Source organism: Dermacentor silvarum, chromosome 6 (genome assembly GCF_013339745.2).
Source record: "Dermacentor silvarum isolate Dsil-2018 chromosome 6, BIME_Dsil_1.4, whole genome shotgun sequence".
Lineage (NCBI taxonomy): Eukaryota > Metazoa > Arthropoda > Arachnida > Ixodida > Ixodidae > Dermacentor > Dermacentor silvarum.
Window position 1 is genome coordinate 67,433,030 of NC_051159.1, and position 19,785 is coordinate 67,452,814.

The 19,785-nt window shown below is 44.4% G+C and overlaps 1 long non-coding RNA gene across 1 annotated transcript in view; it reads left to right on the forward strand.

Annotated features, from left to right (window-relative positions):
• The window catches only part of LOC119455545 (uncharacterized), a 152,590-nt gene extending 147,544 nt beyond the window's left edge, over window positions 1-5,046 (forward strand). The window contains exon 6 of the long non-coding RNA XR_007467500.1: window positions 4,417-5,046. This is a non-coding gene — a long non-coding RNA (uncharacterized LOC119455545). The remainder of the gene's footprint in view (window positions 1-4,416) is intronic.
• Window positions 5,047-19,785: the final 14,739 nt, after the last annotated feature.

Here is a 19,785-nt window from a genome sequence, read left to right on the forward strand (position 1 = left end):
CAATTGAGAACGCTGTAAAGCAGGTGCGCAAGCCCACAGTATCGTTTTTTTTTCATATTTGTTTGCATTTCTTCAGAGCGCTGTAGAAATTACAACACAAAATATAACCCAATAGAAACCACGTTAGTGGGTGTTTCTGAGCCTGCCGCAATGTGTTACAAGTGCAGCTTGTGCCATAAAACATGTTTTAAAAGTTTTGAGAGAGAGAGAGAGAGAGAGAGAGAGATAATAAACTTTAATCCAAAGAGCACGCAAGCGTAGGTAGCTCCTCCGCTCTGCAGTGGGTGGTCCCCTCAGTCCAGGAGTCCAGCGGCCTTTAGCTGCCCTTCTCGCTCGATTGACCAGGTTGAGCTGGTCCGTCAATACTGAGCTGGACAGCGCTGCCTCCCATTGGCGTGTAGTGGGGTGTGTTATGAGTGTGAGCTGTGGTGTGTTTGCGCAAGGCCATACCATGTGGTAAAGTGTTGCACATTGATCGCAGTGTGGACATTTATAGGAATACAGCGCAGGGTGTATGGCGTGGTAAAGACTCAAATGTGGATATGTGTTTGTTTGGAGCTTTCGCCATATTACGGCTTCCTCTCGCGTCAGAGCATTATGAGGTGGGGGTTGTGTTCTTCGTGAAAGGCGATAGTGTTGTAGGATGTGAGTGTAGGATAATGGTATGGGCTCTGGATGGAACTGTTCGGCGCGGTCATCTCGCGGCTCCCGGTGTGCATGCGCTCGGGCCTAGGCGTGTGCCTGCTGATTGCCGCGTAAGGACTCATGCCCCGGAGTCCACACGATTTGTATGTATGGTGGCAGCTGGTGCGCTCCATTCAGAATGCGATGTGCACTCCTGGAAATTTTGGCCCTGGAGTAATTTCTGCATGCCGTCTGAGAGTCCGTGAGAACTATGAACCAATCACAGTGCGGTCTCGTCGTGATGGCTAACGCTATCGCTAGTTCCTCTGCCTCCGCAGCGTTCACTCTGGAAACCGACGATGCATTTATTTTGGTCCCGTGATTGTCGACTACGCTGGTGACGAATGCGGTGCTTCTTGCGGTGCTGGCCGCGTCTACGTACAAGACATTGGGGTGGTTTCCATACTTTCTCGCGAGCGCGTGCGCTCGGGCTTGTCTCCGTCCGATGTGAAAGTTTGGGTGCATGTTCCTGGGAATTGGTGAGACGTGCATAGTTTCTTGTATTCGTGTTGGGATTTTGGTCAGTGCGCTGGTCTTCCGTACGGAATATCCAAGACGTTCCAAGACGCAACGTACCGCTATTGTGCGTAGTAGTCTTTCCTTCTGGCTTACCAGGTGGGCCTCTATGATTTCCCGTGCGTTGTTGTACACCCCTGTCTCCTCGAGGCGAAATGTAGCCGTTCCGGGTCGGAGTCCGAGCGCTTGCTTATACGCCTTGCGTATCAGCCGGTCGAGTACCTCCACTTCCGCGTTCCTGAAATTTAAATATGGTGCCGAGTACGCAATGCGGCTCACAATCAGAGCCTGCACTAATCGGATAAGGTCCTGTTCCTTGAGTCCCCTCTTTCTGCTGGTAATTCGTTGAATCATACGCAAGATCTGCGTGGTCGTGTGTTGTAGCTTCTGTATGGCGTACCCTCCGCCCCCGTCCTTTTGTAAGTGTAAGCCGAGGATCCGAAGTCTGTCGACCTTGGTAATTTCTCTAGGACCTATTCGCAGGTGTATGGTTGGTGCCGGGGCTGTTAATCGTCCTCGTGAGCACTTCTCGATTATGAAGAGCTCCGACTTCTCCGGTGCGCATTGCAGTCTGCATGTCTCCGCATAGCTTGCTACGACGTCTACTGCCTCCTGTAATGCCTCTTGTTGTTCTCCTATGGACCCTCCGACCGTCCATATCTTGATGTCGTCTGCATACAAGGCATGTCTGATCCCCGGTATTTTCTCGAGTTGGGCTGGGAGTTTCATCATGGTCACATTGAAAAGCGTCGGCAACAGCACTGCTCCTTGTGGCGTTCCTCTGTTAGGTGTGTCTATTCGCTGTGACCTCACATTTCCCAGCCCTATTGTGGCTGTGCGATCAGTGAGAAAAGCCCTCACGTCGCTGTACGTTCGTCGGTCGCAATGCGTGTCACTGAGATTGGATAGTATGGCTTCGTGCCCCACGTTGTCAAAGGCTCCCGTTAGGTCTAGTGCGAGAATTGCTTTTGGGCAGCACGGCGTTGCTGCAGTCAGTACTTCCTCTTTGAGCTGCAGAAGCACGTCTTGCGTTGACTAGTTGGGCCGAAAACCAAACATCGTGTTCGGCATCAGTTGATGTTCTTCGAGATGCGTCTGTAGCCTGTCTAAGATAACACGTTCCATCAATTTACCGAGGCAAGACGTAAGCGAAATGGGTCTTAGGTTCTCCAGGCAAGGCGTGGAGAACCTAAGAAAAAGTTTTGACAATTTAGAATAAATAATTAGCCCAATAATACCCCTTCTAAAAATAGTCTTCTTAAGTCATTACGTCTACGACAATACAATGCACAGTTTGGCCTCATTCACCCAAGATGTACCACTATTTCTCTAAGGTTTGGCTCAGGTTACGTGAAATACCCAATATATTTCGTGCCGTTTCTGTAGGCTGGTACCCTGAGCAACGAAGGACATCAGCGTTACCACAAGCTATATGAACCAGTATTTAAAATTATAATTTCAGACCTTTATCGATTCCTTATTCTGCGCGTTATCCTTTATATTGCACATGCTTCGTGGCTCCTAAGATACCAAATTTATATTTAGAGTTACAGCTGGGCAGAATTAAAAAAACCCTGCTGAAAAAACTGCAGGCGACCAGCGCTGTAGTCTGAGTCTGCGCGGTCTATGGACATTCAGAAAATTTGCTGACATTTTCAAATTTTATTTCAAACCTCCGAGTGCATGCACACCATGAGCTAGAAGGATAAGCGGACCTTAATGGCCCGGTTTATTGTTCGTTACAGCTACATGAAAATAGCAAAAAATGAAGCCAGGCAGGGGCAAATAATTGTTATGTTTTACTTAAATGTACGTTTAATTTAAATATAATTTAAATTGTGAAGAAAAGGGATATAATGCGGTCGAAAAGGTAAGTTGCAGCAGGTGGCACGTCTCCCGCATACGCATGCGGAAGATTCAAATATTTGCATACTTGTGCTTTATTGCGCAGACAAGTTAAACAGTCTGCTGTGCCAGCTTCATCATGCTGTGGTGGTCGCGTTTCATTTCTGAATGACTCTACTAGAAAACAGCGTTTCAAGCCAGTAGATGCCGATTACAATGTTTTTGTACGCTAGTGCAAGTTTCCACGAATAACAACTCACAGTGACCTGTGGTCATCCCATCTCTATACATTCCAGCTTATATATGTGCACACACTAATTACGCGATCATGACCTTGTCATTCGAACGCAGTGGAGTTGAAAAAGAAGCAGGGTAAAACAGCAGAAAAACAATTAATTACTATTTCTGTCGCTCCTAGCAGTGTCAGGAATGTTTGCAATCAAGCAGCGCCAGTATCCGACTGTGACTTTGTCCAGGAAAGGCTTTCCCGTCCGTAAAGGTTTATATCCCGTCCAGGTGCTGTATGTACAATTGTGCACGCCAGATAGCGCATCGAATACAAAAGCACTGATTGCGGTTAAAAACACGTCGCATACACTTTGAAACACTCCTGATTAGGGTCTTGGGACAAATTTGAATAAAATGTGCAAAGCATTTTCTGAAAGGAGTTGGAATGTAGATGTCTGGGTCTCTCTCTGCTCTCGACGAGTCTGTTGTTATGTATCAGGTTCACTTCTTTTGTTGTTTCTGATACGTCTTTATTTAAGCCAGCAACATTATTTTAAGTGACTAGATGGATGCTTTACGAGTATGCCGGGAATGACATGTTGTTCTCACGTATGATTTTTTTTTTTGGCAGGGCTTTCAGGCATGGAGTCCACATTTTGTAAACTTGAGAAAAGCCACTAGGGAATCGCAAATCCTTAATCTATTAAAATGTGGTATACTTTTGAATAATTGGGAATGGGCAAGATGTATCATGGAACTAAATTTTAAATGGACAGAATGAATTGGCCCTTGCAGGGAATAAACTCGATCTCACAGCAGGTCAGTGCAAAGGAGGCCACATGTTTCAGAGTGCCTCAAACGTCCATTCTAAGAACGATCAGGGTAGGCTGGATTTTGATGGATAGCACTCTGAAAACTCGGCCCATTCGGGATAAGTAACTGGCCCCAACTTTCGCTAGGAGAAACACATTGCAGCACAGCTTTCTCCCCGGAATCGTATCAGAGTTTGAACACATTACTTGCAAGCGTATTAATAATCTTGCACGTGGCTTATGGTGTTATTTTAGGCACTGCTTATTTTAATATTTTGATGTGCTCTTGTCATATTTATGTTTATGCGTTGACTGCTTTTTCTTGTTACAGAAGCCTGGCGTGGCTCGTCCCTGCTTGGACCAGAGTGGTGGGCAGTTATCTCCAATAAAAGAAAATAGTAAATAATAAATAACAGCAAACCTTTCAACCTAAATTGCCGAAATACCTACTAGAAACGCACACGACATGCGTTAGGCGTTGTTACTCTGTTATACGGCACGAGAAGCGGCAGAACTCACTTATTATGACATATTCCATTGGTCGCCTCGGAACTCTCTGACAGTTTGTACGAAAGCCGTCAAAGAGCGCTTTATATGTAGATTACTAGAATGAACAGGGCTAGCAGCGATAACCGCGGGCTTTACTATAGAAAACCAGCGCTGTCCAGGAGGTGCTACGGCCATTTGTTTGACTACTAAATTATGGTGTGGCGGTCCGATAAGGACGCCAAATAATGGTACGATATTTTGAACGATGACAGACGCGCATCTGTGTCAACAATTGATAGATCCCGCCAAGACTGGTTAAGTTGTGTTCGTAGCGATGCGCATTCTGAAAAACCCATGCCCTCATATGTCATACATGCGCTCAAGCACACCAGCTCTCAGTCAAGTCAGACGTTGGATATATGTGCCTCAAGATGAGCGGTAAATTGTGCATCAAGATGAGCGGTAAATTGACCTACGCGAAATAAAAACATGCGATAATGAAAACTGTTTCCTCCGCTCACTATAGGGTGTATGATACGGCGCTGCTGATGTTAAGCGAAGGTCTAGCGCTGATTCCCTATTGCCATTAGAACAGACTTATGCTCCCTGCAGTAAAAGTTAGTTTCTGTCTCACAAGACCTTCATTTAGCGCTGCGACGTGACGTTTAACGACCACTCGAATATGCCATTAGATAGAGTGTCCCCAGTACCCTCCATACGAACGAGAGCATAGCTGTCCCAAACAATCGTGAAGGCGCGTTCACTTGAAAGGCTCCGTTACTGGGCAAGGCGGTGTAGTTTGCTGTACATTTGTCTTTTAACTACACCCGCCGGGGTGGCTCAGAGAGCTAAGGCGTTGCGCTGCTGAGCACGAGATCGCGGGGTCGAATCCCGGCCGCGGCGGCCGCATTTCGATGTAGGCGAAATGCAAAAACGCCCGTGTTCTTGCGTTGTAGTGCACGTTAAAGAACGCCAGGTGGTCAAAATTATTCCGCAGCCCTCCACTACGGCCTGCCTCATAATCAGGACTGGTTTTGGCACGTAAAACCCCAGAAAGAAGAAGATGTCTTTTAACGACGCGAAAACAGACACTGCATAGTCAGCACGACACACACGCGCGCCACTACCAACTATTTAATGAAAGGGGGGCGTCACAGCAGTAAATAGTGCATATTCACGGCTCTGACGCCTCCCTTCAGTTAAACAGTTGGTTAGGGGCGCTTGTGCACGTCCTGTTCTCTATTCACAGTCCTTACCCCTCCTTTTTATCAAACAGTAGGTTAGTGGCTATTGCGTGCGTCGTGTTCTCCGTGTTGTGTCAGTTTTCCCGCTGTTAAAAAGAGTGTATTCATTTGTGCTTTGTATTTGTTGGGGCTTTATATATGATTTCTTTACCATGGGACCAGCTCAGTCGTCTGCAAAGATTCACAGGAGAGGAAGCAGCTATGTTACGTCGCAGCTAGTCGTAGCGCCGTGTTCGCGTGTGAAAAAAAAAAAAAGTGCGCGTTTTTCGGAAGAGGAGAAGGAGGGTAGCGTGCTGGAAGCGCACCGTCATTCGGCCGCACCGGCAGCCTTCCATCATCGTTGGCAACAACGTGACTGGACAGGTCGGCGCCGCGCCCAGCGGTTAATACCTACTCCGTCATACCTGTCCCCTGCACGAAGCACAGGCGCAGCCAATCCCTTTGGACAGCTTAGCCGTAAACATATGTTTAGGTGCATCAACTGCCGGCTGGCCGTACCCGAGGTGCTACACAAACCGGCTTTCCATTGCGTGTTCCGCTCCGAGGCACGTTGCTTAGGGAGTGTTTGCGCCTGTCTTCTTCTCGCCGTTTGTATTCGTCGGGGGCTGTCTGTGGACATTTATAGGCTGTCGTCATATAGCAAAGCTGTGAGCTACGAAGGCAACTAGCAAAAGCTAACAACAGCTGACCAGCTGAGTAGTATTTACGAATATTTAGAACTTGGAACTATTAATAAGAGCAGATGCCAACCACAGTGATGTTGGACATATTATTAATGACAGATAAGAAAGCCTGTGAATTCATCCCAAAGTCTTTAAAAGAGTGAGCGAATGTATCATTGCCCGAATTTACTTCGCTTGCAGAAGTGCGGTCCACGATTTATCATTGACCGGTTGACCACGCTGATTTCAATAAGCCCCTTGTTTGTTATTTCTCTACAAGATATACGTCCTATCACGGTTTGTTTTATTTCTGCTATCTGATTGTTCGATTGCACTGGACCGCCTTACCGACTTCCGATGTTAAAAATTATCGAGGTTGGTACCGTAAAGGCTCTGTGTGCTAAGACAGCGGCCGATCATCGAAGTCATGTGGCGTTACCAAGCCTCTGCACTGCCTCTGCACAGTATACGGTGAACAAAGGTAATAGAAATGACTGACGATTGTGTCACATGCGATCAAAGTTGACGAGACGGGAACGTCTGTCATTAGGACCATTAGGACGAAGCATCTTGCCTCCCTTGTTAAAGTAGAGCTTAAGTACAGATATAAGTTCTCCTTAGGCAATCACAGAATCAATTCAAACAAAATTTGCTGAAGTTCAGAGAGAGAGGCCAGTTTCAGTAGGGTGCAGCATTGTAGTTAGGGAAGTAAGACTGTTTTCTTTTTTTTTTTTTACAAAAATGAACAAAGTGAGTAAATAAGGAAATTTTACGTGCGATGTTGAGAACTCTGCAGCTAAACAATAAAATGAGGTGTCGCCTGTTGGTCTGGAGCGGACAAAATTTATGGGTCATTCTTTCCGGGAATGTTTTTTTTTTTTTTTTTTGCAAGAGCCACTCAGCTGAAGTAGCAGTTCTATGAAAATGTGTAAATTTGAAATTAATGTGCTAACGTACTGTTTCAGCACTCTCTCATGTGCAGCTCACTGAATCACGATCTCCTGCTTTGTCGCTTGCGTAGCGAGGCGTCGATGATTCCTCGCAGACTATGTCCTTGAGGGCGAGATTCGAACGTGCTAGCTCATGCGCATCTCCGACTCAGGGCATGAAAATACACTGTATGTGTCACAAATTATGAATTAGAAAGCAGTTAAGAGAGAGAGAGAGAGAGAAAGGGAAAGGAAAGACAGGGAGGTTAACCAGAGGTTATCTCCGGTTGGCTACCCTGTACCGGGGGAGGGGTAAAGGGATGCGAAAGGAGAGAGAGAAAAAAAATAAGTGAAAATAAAGAATAAACAAAAAGGAAGGAAACAAGAAAATCACACACGCACACAAAACAGAACTGTTTCTGTGGGCACTGTCAAGAAGTCCGCGAAGGCGTTCTCGTGTTGCATTGTCTGAACGTTCCGTCCTAAGTAACAAAACAGCCAAACAGCTAAACTTTATTGTGAAACCAAGCGGGCTCCAATATACACATTTTAACTGCTTTGTTGCTTTGTCAGAGTACTGCGATACGACTAGCCTTATAGGTACTTATTAGTCAATCGGTTGACCGAGCAGCAGCATTCGCGTGTTCATTCACGATTATTCCACAGCATGGCTTATTGACAGCAAATGATGAACCAGGAAAAGTGCCATTTCTCAGTTACGTGCTTCTTGATTGCTTAAATTTCATACCAAATCTTTCTTCCCACACCAGGGGGCTAGATAGACATTGCAGCGTTTCCGTTCAATTGAGCTGGATGGATACTCTTCGTCGAATATCGTCACCAATACATGCGTAGCGTGCCTGATCATCTGCATATTCGTCGACGTTGTAGGAGGCAATTTATTTTTGCAAAGTTTGAGGAAGGATATGACCGTGACTACTGTCACTAACAAAGTTACATCAATATTCCGAACGAGACCAATCCAACTATATGAATATGCATACGTCTTCTGCACTCCTGTGGCAAACACAGTAAGTAATTTGAAAACTGGCAATCAATTAGCACTTTCTTTCGAGGTTCGTCGTCTGCGCTAAATATGAGGTAATCACTGATAATTAACTGTTCGAGCACTTCATTAGGACTGGGCATTGTACCCGTAATAGTTGAAGTGATAGCCAATGCAAAGCTTCCGGTACAATAAAGAGTGTATATAAGTCGATTGTATGAAGCCCGAAGAAGTCCGCTGTTAACTCTGCATAATGTGCCACTTGAGACAATGGACGATCTTTTATTTTTTTACACATATTGCTAATCCCTATGGGAATAGGTTTGCAGATGATATTGTCCTATTCAGCAACAATGGAGACGAATTACAACAAATGATTGAGAACCTTAATCGAAAAAGTGTAAAAGTGGGGTTGAAGATTAATATGCAGAAGACAAAGATTATGTTCAATAGCCTGGCAAGGGAGCACGAATTCAGGATCGCCAGTCATCCTCTAGAGTCTGCAAAGGAGTATGTTTATCTAGGTCAATTACTCACAGGGGATCCTGATCATGAGAAGGAAATTTACAGAAAATAAAACTGGGTTTGAGTGCATGCAACAGGCATTATCAAATCCTGACTGAGAGCTTACCACTGTTGTTGAAAAGAAAAGTGTACAACCATTGCATTCTACCGGCGCTAACATATGGGGCAGAAACTTGGAGGTTAATAAAGAATCTCGAGAAGAAGTTAAGGATCGCACAAAGAGCGATGGAACGAAAATGTTAGGCCTAACGTTAAGAGACAGAAATAGAGCGCTGTGGATAAGAGAGCAAACGGGAATAGCCGATGTTGTAGTTGACAATAAGAGAAAAAAAATGGTGCTGGGCAGTCCATGTAATGCGTAGGATGGATATGCTATGGACCATTAGAGTAATAGAATGGGTACCGAGAGAAGGGAAGCGCAGTCGAGGACGGCAGAAAACTCGGTGGGGTGATGAAGTTAGGAAATTTGCAGGTGCAAGTTGGCATCAGCTAGCGCAAGACAGGGGTAATTGGAGATCGCAGGGAGAGACCTTCGTCCTGCAGTGGACATAAAAATAGGCTGATGATGATGATCATGCGTAAGCCAATCTGCGTGTGCTCTGACTAGAATTAGTTGACAGGAGTTCATAAGTATAATACTGGCAAAGGTTAACGCTCATTTGGTGATAACAAGGGCCACCATAAAAACAAAGAGAGCTGGCGGTACTGACGGAATTCACATAAAGCGAGATGGACAATTGTCAGAATTGGTTGAAATTAATTCCTTCGAATGATCCTTCGTCACCTTTTCATCCTTCGTCACCTTTTGTAGCCTTGGCTTATGTTATAGCCCTGACATATAGGCGAATTAGTCCTTTTAAGTAAGCCCCTTTCCGCTATGCAGAATGACCCCCTACCAAAAGGAATCTTGCCACTGACACACGGTCAGTGCGGCCTCCTTTAGATCTGTTTGTGTAAACAAGGCAGCAAAACACATGGCGCTGCTTCTGTGACCTCAAACTGACAAAACATTTAAAAATAGTGTATGGGGTCAATTCAAAGTAGAAAGAAAAAAGGCGGAAAACATTAAGTCTCGTCACAGCATTAGAAAGTTTTGAGGTGAGTGTGGCTTATGGTTTTCTTAGGCGTTGCGAAGAACTACCGTTGCGCATTTCGAAAAGCGTTCTCATCAGACGCCAACAGCTCCCTGGCAGCTTGGCTTCAAAGGATCAATCCGCTCGGCAGCGGAGCGAGAACAGCGTTGTGCTCAGCCGATTCTTCCTTCTGGTTACCGGAATAAGCTTTGTGCCCATGCTCACCAGGGTTCCCACTGTGCTGCTGTGTGCGTGATGTTAGAAAAGGCTGGTCTTAGCGAACAAGAAGCATTGAAATAAAAATGTATACAGCGCTTCACCGGATCCCGAAAAAAAAAGCTTCAACGAATCAAATCATGCTGCACCATGTAAAACGGTGAATGGATGAAGTCATAGAGTGACGAAGCTGCCAAAGGCCAATGTAACGTGAGTGTGCGACGGTTTCAGAGAGAGCATCGCTGCGGTGAAAGTCGACTGTTGACGCTTCTCGAGATGAATAAATTTTGATTGATTGATTGATTTGATTTATTGACTGCCAGACAAATTGCGTCACTGGTAAGCGTAAAATTGTTTTTGAAGAGCTAAATGTATTAATAAGGCGCTTTTGTGTTACGCCTGGTTTTCGTTCAGGAACGGCGCATGGGGTTACCACTCTAATCCCATAAAGAAGTTCGGATATCTTCCTTTTCGCAAGGGACACTTTAAAAAAGGAGATACCCCTTCATTGTGTATCACCCCATCGTGAACGCCGTTTTGGTTGATGTCCAAATGCTTTTGAAGTGCTATGGCATGTTTGTATGAACGGTTTGGACAACACAAGAACAACTTGAAAGTTATGTCTCTCACATCTCGCATCTACTCCCCCATTGGGTCTTGCGACTGCAAAACCGTTGTTGGAGAGCACATCTCGGATAACAAGACATTATAGTCAGACGGCACTTGAGAGCTTGGGGGACACCCCTATAAGAAAGAAAGCTTTGATAATTGCATTTTGGTAAATTAGATCTCAATTTTTAACTGCGGGGTAGATTATGCTTGAAAGTGCTTTAGATTGAGTGAATTGCGCCTGTGGGCTGGCCTTTGGCATTTATTCTCTGTGCTTCGTAATAAATAGAGGGCAGACTTGTGTGACCTTGCGAAATGAAATCCAAATTTTCAGCAAATATTTTTTATTATATCAATAGTTATTTGACTCCCGTAATTAAACCACACCTGTTAATGCTTTGGCCACTTATGGCACATAACATGGCCCCCTTTTCGTGATACTTAATCGGCGTCTTTTTTTTTTTTTCACTTGGGTTGTCACGCGGCACAACTTCAGTATAACATTGTCTTATTCCGGCTCACCGGAGAAAAATGCAATGACGTTTTCATAGTGCTTTCGAGCATTGCAGTAAGAGATTTGCTGCAAAGGGCGTAATTAACCCATACACTTAAAAACTTTGCACGCCAACAACAATATGACATCCATTTTCACCAAATGTTCTGTTCTGTTTTACATGGTTTGCTTTGAAGAGATTCAGGTAGAAAGTACCTCGGTTGATCGAAACGTCGAAACTTTGGTCGGACATATCACCCTCAGGATTCCCGAAGTTCATGCCGCATGTGAACTTGGTGCCTCATTTTGTTCTCCCAGGACTATGGGAAGCATTCCGAGTAACAGCTGTATAACTCTTTTGAGCATTTCCGCATTTGCAAAGCCCGTAAGTAACTGGCACACTTAAAACCTTTCTCGTAGCTGGCCCCATGCTATTATGGCTGTAAACATTTACGTCCATGTTTCTCTTAAATAATCCCACGTGGTGAGAATCATTCTGTAGTTTTCTGCTTCGGCGTCTCTCATAGCCTGAGTGTTGCTTTGGTGTGGCAAAATAAATGAATGAACGAATAAAGCTGAGCGTGAACGCCAAAATTTGATCAATATTTTTAAATTAGCTGTATTACTAAATGGCCAAACGACTAAATACAAACACGTATTGAGAACGAAGAAGCATATTTCGTGATGTGATCAAACTTTACGATTAATGTGCTTAATGTAGCTCTGACCTAGTCAGCTGACTTTCGTGTATGTCCTTGTGTGCATATCTTAAAAAAAGACGTAGGGGAAACGAAATGACGAATATTGCTTATATGCAATTAAGGTTACTTAATCCTCGTGTTACCCATGTATACTCAATTGATTCTTCTTCATTTCAATCAGTGTTACCAATATTGCGTAATTCATTCATTCATTCATTCATTCATTCATTCATTCATTCATTCATTCATTCATTCATTCATTCGTATGCCTACTGACGTCGGAAGGGCAATATAGTAGGAAGTTGAGATATTTCTATAAGCAAAAACATGGGCAGACAGAAAAATGGATGAATTACAAAAATAGAAAGAGTTACATTAGAACAATACAAATTGTATAATATAAAATAATATTCAACGTTTTTTTTTTTTTTTGTTAGGATCTGCGTACCGTTTTCTGCGTTTATTTGAACAAGCATTTTTTTTTCAATTGTTTGTCTGCTTGAAAAAAACATCACTTCGTAGATTATCCTGCAGTGGAAATTTGTTCTGTTGATTGTCCTGTGTTGAGCAGCTGCGCAGCGCTTTTTCACGTCGGGGAAAAATGCGGATATTCTAACCCGAAACCTGGATCTGCGAATACCACTTCAGGTCAATTGGCTCAAAGTAAAAAAAAAAAAAGGTCACTGTGAGATTTAAAATTATATCTATAAAGATCGCTCCTCCCCTGCCAGCGACTTTCGGTCCTCCCCCTTTCTTTCTGAATAAAAAATCAATCAATTCATTTAAAGAGAATGTGTTTGCCAGGAATGGTGTATTGTACGGTCACGTTTTATGTATCACCGTTTGCACTCACTGAGCATGTACAATTAACCTCTCACCGACGAAACCAAATAAGGCTTTCAAAACGATTACTCAAAGACCATTTGAACTGGTGTCAGTAATAATCCAAAGGAGTATTTCCTTCAACCCTGGGTCGAAACGCTTAATCGCCCACTCAGCGGTCGTAAGCACGCGCGCGTAATCGACCGTCCTCGAGGAGTGGACAGGTATATAAAGTAGGGATTAAAAGCGCTTTCGGCGCAGATTTATGGCTCCTTTACTCAGCGTGCCAATGTCGCCATCTATCGTCGGGCGCGATAAGTGAGACGGGCAGCGTGCCCGCAACGTCGCCATGGTTACGGGGCCATTGATCAATACGGGTGACATGCAAGGCCGACGTTTGCTTGAAACTTTTGAGCCGTCCACGGTACTCTTCCCTTTTAGTTGCGACGTGGTCCTCTATCCCCGCATGTATATGCTAAAGACATGGCAGGTATGCCTTGAAAACAATGGAAATCTATATATTAAGGACAGAGGCCAAAAGGTCATGACCATTCGCTTTGTTTCGATGCAAATGTATCGAGTACAAGCAATCCATCTGGGTACAAGCAAGTCAAGCTTTCACGGCAGAATGCTTTCTTTATGTAGAAAGTGAGTAATCTGGGAACCATGCTGTTGTAAAGTTGTAAATCCAGAGTGCTATCACTGCAACGGCATTTTCGCACCATAACTGACGTGTGTAGTTTTATTCAGCACTCGCTAACTCTGCGGTTGCAGTCGGTGTAATTATACGTGTGCAGATCAACAAAGGAAGAAATGTGCAGGCGAAATCGAGCTGAATGTCGGAGCGTGCTTATTAACTGCACAGCGTTTTAATTGCACAGGCATAAAAACCATTATGCGATCTTGATAGTTCTCCTGAGGGCTCACAGAAAGGTTTTCAGTGGTGTCTGCTATTGGTTTCGCATGGGGTGCCGCACGGCGTCACGAAGCAGCGAAATTAAAAAAATAAATAAAAAGAAAGCGTGCGGGCTTGTTTCCTGTATACCTGCACGTACAGCACGAGATATTCATCGTCCGTAAGTAATCGTCTTGATATTTAAGTTGGTCAGTTCGAAATACGATGGCTCTTAGAGTACTTACAAAGAAAGCCTTATTTCTTCAATCGTAATCTGGTAGATGAAAAGAAATTGAGGTGAAGTTAGCATACATGTTCTTCTCCGTTGAATAATTTAAAATATGAAATGTTGTTTATGTTTGTTTTCTTTTTTTTTGTATCAGCTCGTCGAAGGATGACCACTAGTATGCAATTCTGCCATGTTTTCTTTTTAGCTATCGTGGTGCCCACTGTTCTCGCATAAATGACAATTTTTGCTGGTTTTGATCCAGTAATCATTAAAAATCGCAATCACCAAATGCTATAAATATTTATATTTATTCAAAAATTTGCACTGCTACATCAAATGATACTGTTCCTGTACTTTACCGCCCGGCACGGACAAGACTGGCCCATATTCCCATGTATAGGGTGGAAGAGACATTGCGTGAACAGAAAATGCTTCTCCATTTAGTGCTCACCAAAATCAAAAGAAATACAGACAATAGATTGTACATCGGAATGCCAATGAAGTTCGCCTGCGTCTGCACGTATGTAGCAGATACCGTTAAAACTTATTAAGAATGTTTATTGCAACAAGTCTGCTTCTGGAAGTCCATTCGTCACGCATATTACGACCTGTATACTAGTGTGCTATCAATATTTGTTTTTATGTTACCAAGACCGTTACCACGGTGACTCATAGCGGCAATAAAGAGTACACAATAAAAAGTAATTGAAGGTGCATCAACTGGTGTACTGCTTGGCGCCGTAATATTTGAGACTGCTGCTCAATCCAAGTGAACAATCAGTAGGTACTCGCCACATGAGTTCACCATGAATCCGCAAAAGGGAGCTAGATTCAAGAAATGGAAATGTTACATCCAGTTGATTGTACATACACTATGGCGTTGTTCCCACTTGAGTGTTTCGACGCTGTTTGTGCTCAGAGGGCGCCTGCTCGAACTGTGATAGCTCCGGTCAGAAGTAGATAACTTTTCAGCAAGTCTGAGGGCTGGGCCATAGGATATTTTCACGCATCTTTAGTGGAGGGATAACCAGCGCTCGCTGCTTTCGAACCCGTGACCTTCTGCAGCCAAGGCGGCCACTCAAGCAAGATACCATGGCTGCAGCGGTCTCACAAATGACGAGTTTTCGCATTTAGACAACAAAGTTTTCAGAACTATGAGTGCACTAAGAAAGCTTTAGTGTGTTTACTGAAAATACTGCGATAGGCTCGTAAGTTGAACCCATAAATAGTGTCTCAGTGCTGATGGCTGACAGAAAACTTTTGATGGCAATGGCATGTTATTATCAGTTATACTCATTGATATCAATAAAACGTTGCTATCAAGTATACTAATCATTGCACAACTCATAATAACTTAAGCCCTCTAAAGTGCGGAGCGGATGGCCGATGATATTATCGCTCCATAATGCGAATTGTTTTATGCAACAACGTAAAAATAGAGACAGTGGGGTGAGTTGGTGTGGTAAGATGATGAAACAGCTCTAAAGACGAACACAAAGAGAATAAAAAAGACAGCGCAGTGTATGGTTTCTTATTTTTGTGTTAGTCTTTAGGCGTTGTTCATCATGCAACAAAATCGTTTGGCTGAGCAACCTTCGTCTTTTCACAGTTATTCGCCATATAATTGTTCGAAGCTAAAAAAGACAAGAGAGTTCGCACTCACTCGGGCGGCCTCTGATGGAAGATATGTTTAACTCTGCAGAATAAACACGGTATAATTACACTTGCTTATTCCGGACGTGGCGTGTATTCCGTACAGGCGGACACGCGTTTACAGCTCAGTATCTCGTCACTTGCGAACCACTCCACTCAACTAATACTTTAATTAGGCAAAATGTTCTCCAGCGTTCCCGCTATCGTTCCGCACCGCACAATCTCGCTATCCTGCCTCTCACCCGACCCTCCCCCCTCCCTTCTTCCACACCCTTCTCGTGCCAACCGAAACTTTGTGTGAAGCGAAGCCAGACAGGCAGCTGGTGGTGTCGAGGTCAGCAACAAAGTGTAAAGCGCGCAGTCGCTCGCCGTTCAGAGTCTCGAGATCGTGGACGCCACGCACTTTGGCTAATGAGTCAACGTTGTCGAAATCAGGCCAACAGAAAGCACGCGGCAAAGAAGAACGCCGCCAGTGGTCCTCGCTGTCAGCCCGGATTGGTGGCACATCCATCTGCCCACGAATCACGTCCCGCGTGTTCAGCCTGGCCTGTCGCCGTCACGTCTTGGATCAGCCGCACTGTCTCTTTTGCCTGTCTTCCTCTATACGCGACGACTCCTTCTTTCTTCTTTTTGCAAAGCATTGACGAAGCGAGCGTCGCGGCCAAAGGCGACAGCGCACGCTCGGGCTGGCGTGGTTCACTGGGTGGTGGTGGCTCAAAAGAGGAAAAGTTCAACAGTGGACCAGTCGCGAACTCGCATCTCGTTATGAGTGGCCGCGGGTAGATTTGATCACGTCGCGTGGAACTGGAAGGCGGTACCGCCTTGCTATATACAGTAGTTCGCTGTGCCGACGTGCGCGGTCCGACTTGGCCGTGCTGTTTGTGTGCTGCGTGCTCGGACACTGGTTGACTCGGTCCGGCGTTTTGTACTGCACGGTGTTCCGCCGGCGACGGGACCAGGCCCACGGGAGCTTCGCGCGAATACGTGTCGTTCGAACTGCGCGAGTTCAGTTTACTTTCTCTATGTATTTTTTTGCAGACACTGCAGGTTAAAAGTTCAATATGCTGTCTAACATTTGGCTTACCACTAATGAATACAGCGCGCCAAATACAGCGTTCCAAACTTGGACTGGGGTCATTCATAAAAACAATACAAAATACCGACGGCTTTCAGTGCAATTGCGCTTGGCACGTAGGTTTTCAGAAAATTTTACGCGCTAAGGATAGGAAACCGTGAAATTTATAGCTATGATGCTGAACATTTGTTTCAAGGACTTTGACTGTTTGCTGTAGAGTATACTTAAAGTAGCCTGTGCGCGAATAAAACAGTACAGTACACTGCGAATTTGATTAGAATATTTCGTTATAAGCCTTAATGTCAGAAAAAAGAACAGGTTTTACAAGCTGCAGCGATATACAGTGGTCGACCAAGGGAACAAAATGCCGTTGTCCTTACAAGGACAAATGCACTTGTAACTTTGGCACCAGTGTGAGGCATCCTTTGTTCTAACACTGTTGATCGCTTCAATTTTCCATCTTTTTTTGAGACTACGTCTTGTTTGAAGCTACAGCGATGACAGTTGCTTAAACGTCGTGGGAAATAAAAATTAAGACACGCAGCTGCAAATTGGCGACACGCTCCGCCCGCTGTGTGCTTTGGCCTTCTGTGTGTCTTAATGGCGTTCCAGCTGTTGTATGAATGTCTTGCTTGAATCTCACGGTTTATTGCCGTCTGCTGAAGGGCAGTATCAGTGGCGAGCTAGGCTTATCAAACCTCTGTGACTGCCAAATACTTCTTTAACCTCAGCAACTTTTCATCCTCTAAAGACCGATTTCATTCGGTATGCATCAAATCACGACGCCACCTTGCACGCAAAAGTACTTAGCGCTGGTGGAAGGAAGGGCAAAAGCAATGCCGCATTCGGAATGCCACAGTACATCGATGATAAGCATCGTATTCACTTTTCTTCAGAATGACGAATGTTGATAGACAAAGCTTGACTACCGACCTGCTGCCCTCTCATTTCGCGTAAGACACATAGTACCATCTTGCAGCCAACACAAGAGGTGAAGCCGTACTTTATCCTAGCTCCCTCACACAAACCTCACAGTGAGTTGAAGATTGTCACCTTCTTGATTGTCGCCACGTTATTTATTTTTGGAATGAGAATAGTTTGTGATCAATTATCATCTGAGACAAATAGAAATAGAAATGGCGGTTGAGTTTCTCCAGCTGGCAGTGGCCATGATAGTGAGAACAATGAACAGCCCATTATTTCCATTGCGGAGCAGCTTCAACTGCAAGGTCAACACCAAGATTTTTGTCCCCGGTGTCATTATGCGCCACTCCTAAGTAACGGATTTGCTACCCCCCACAGGGCTCGCATGATCCAATAGTGGGTGGCTGTGAACTTCTGCGGCCTTGTCACCGTCAGTCATGGCATCCTATAATTCCCAATATATCCTCCTAAGACCTCTTGTACAGGCCAACAGACATTGCACATTGCCTTCAACTTCTTTTTGTTGGAAATTCACTTGGAAGTGATTACACGAAATATTCGTTGTAGGTATGAAGTGCTGTGCATGTGTAACCGTAAAGAAGTGGTTTACTCATATTCCTGTTGTCCGCTTTCGAGAAATTTGACACTAAATTGATCTATACCTGTGTGTCGTCCCAGACGGCCGAAAGCAAGCTTGAGGTGTGTTTCGAAATCACTGAGATTGCGCGAAAATACTGGACGCGGCAGCAGAGTGACAATGAACTACACGTAGTCCCATCTTCATCTCTGCGTTAAAGCAATGAAATCCAGTTTTTACCATAGCCCATAGGAGGAGATGACGGAGATAGTGGGGACATGGAAACGAAGCTTTTGACATCTAACCGTGGCATTTAAATTTAAAAAATTGTTTTTTTTTCAAGTTCATAACGTAACAGTAGACAATAAAAACCACCGTCAACAGCGATTACGACCCGTAGTTGTGTTCCGGTCTCAGGAGGATATACATGTTACTCTGCTACGTATGGCGGGAATCACAGAGAGGGAGGCTACAATGCTAAAACATTCACGCAGAAACTCCTCTGGGAGTTGTCTAAGCATGTGTAACCATTGGGCCGCTTGCTCACCTCCACGCAGCCTGGAGTGATTATCAATCTTATGAAAATTGACCAGACCAGCATAAACCCTTATCAATATTTATCAACCTTACCTGACTAGATCAGACCCTTATCAACCCTTACCGGTTGTTATCTACCTTATCGGACTTGACCCAAGCCTTATCAACCCTTATCCGTCGGTATCAACCTTAATGAAACTGACCCGATCCTTATGAACCCTTATCTTCTTTATCAACCTTATCGGGCATGATTCGACCCATATCAACTTTTATAGGTCCTTATCAACCTTATGGGAGTTGATACGACCCTTATCAATCCTTATCGGTGCTTATTAGCGTTATCCGATCAATATAAACCATTATCGCTCTTTAGCACCTTATCCATCCGCGTCGAACCATTATCAACCGTGATGAGACCGGTATAACCCCTCATCACTCCTTATCAACTCATTCACTGCTTATCTGTCTGTATTGCGCGACAGGGAAGTACAGCCCGCGACAACCGAAACGCATCGGTGATGTGGCGTGTTTGTCATTACATTTTGACAAAATCACAATTTTTAGTTTAGATGTCTACAATGCTCCAAGACAGTTGTACATGTGGTCCTCGAGATGGCTTTTATTCCATCATAACCAAATCTTTCAACATTTCCGTCATAGAAACTGTTCTTTTTTTACATTTATTTTGTACCGCCGGTGCAACACATTCATATGGTTCAGATATATTCATCTTCTGAAAGCCTGGGTGTTTAGCCCAGTAAGACACTCGGCTTCTGAGCGTGGGGTGGTATAGATTCGGAACTCACAACCGCGAATGTTTTTCCTTTCGTCGAATTTGTTTTCTACATTATTTTCTTTATAGCGATTCGTCTTACGTGACGGACGGACATTTTTCCTCGTTGAGTAGGCATAGAAATGCCTACGCTTTTAAATATCGCTAAAGGCTGCTGTTGTAGAAACACCATTAAAAATCAACGTACACTGTCTGATCCAAGCAGGTAACCGTTATCAAAGCAGTGTTGCCACGTCCAACGAGGTGGC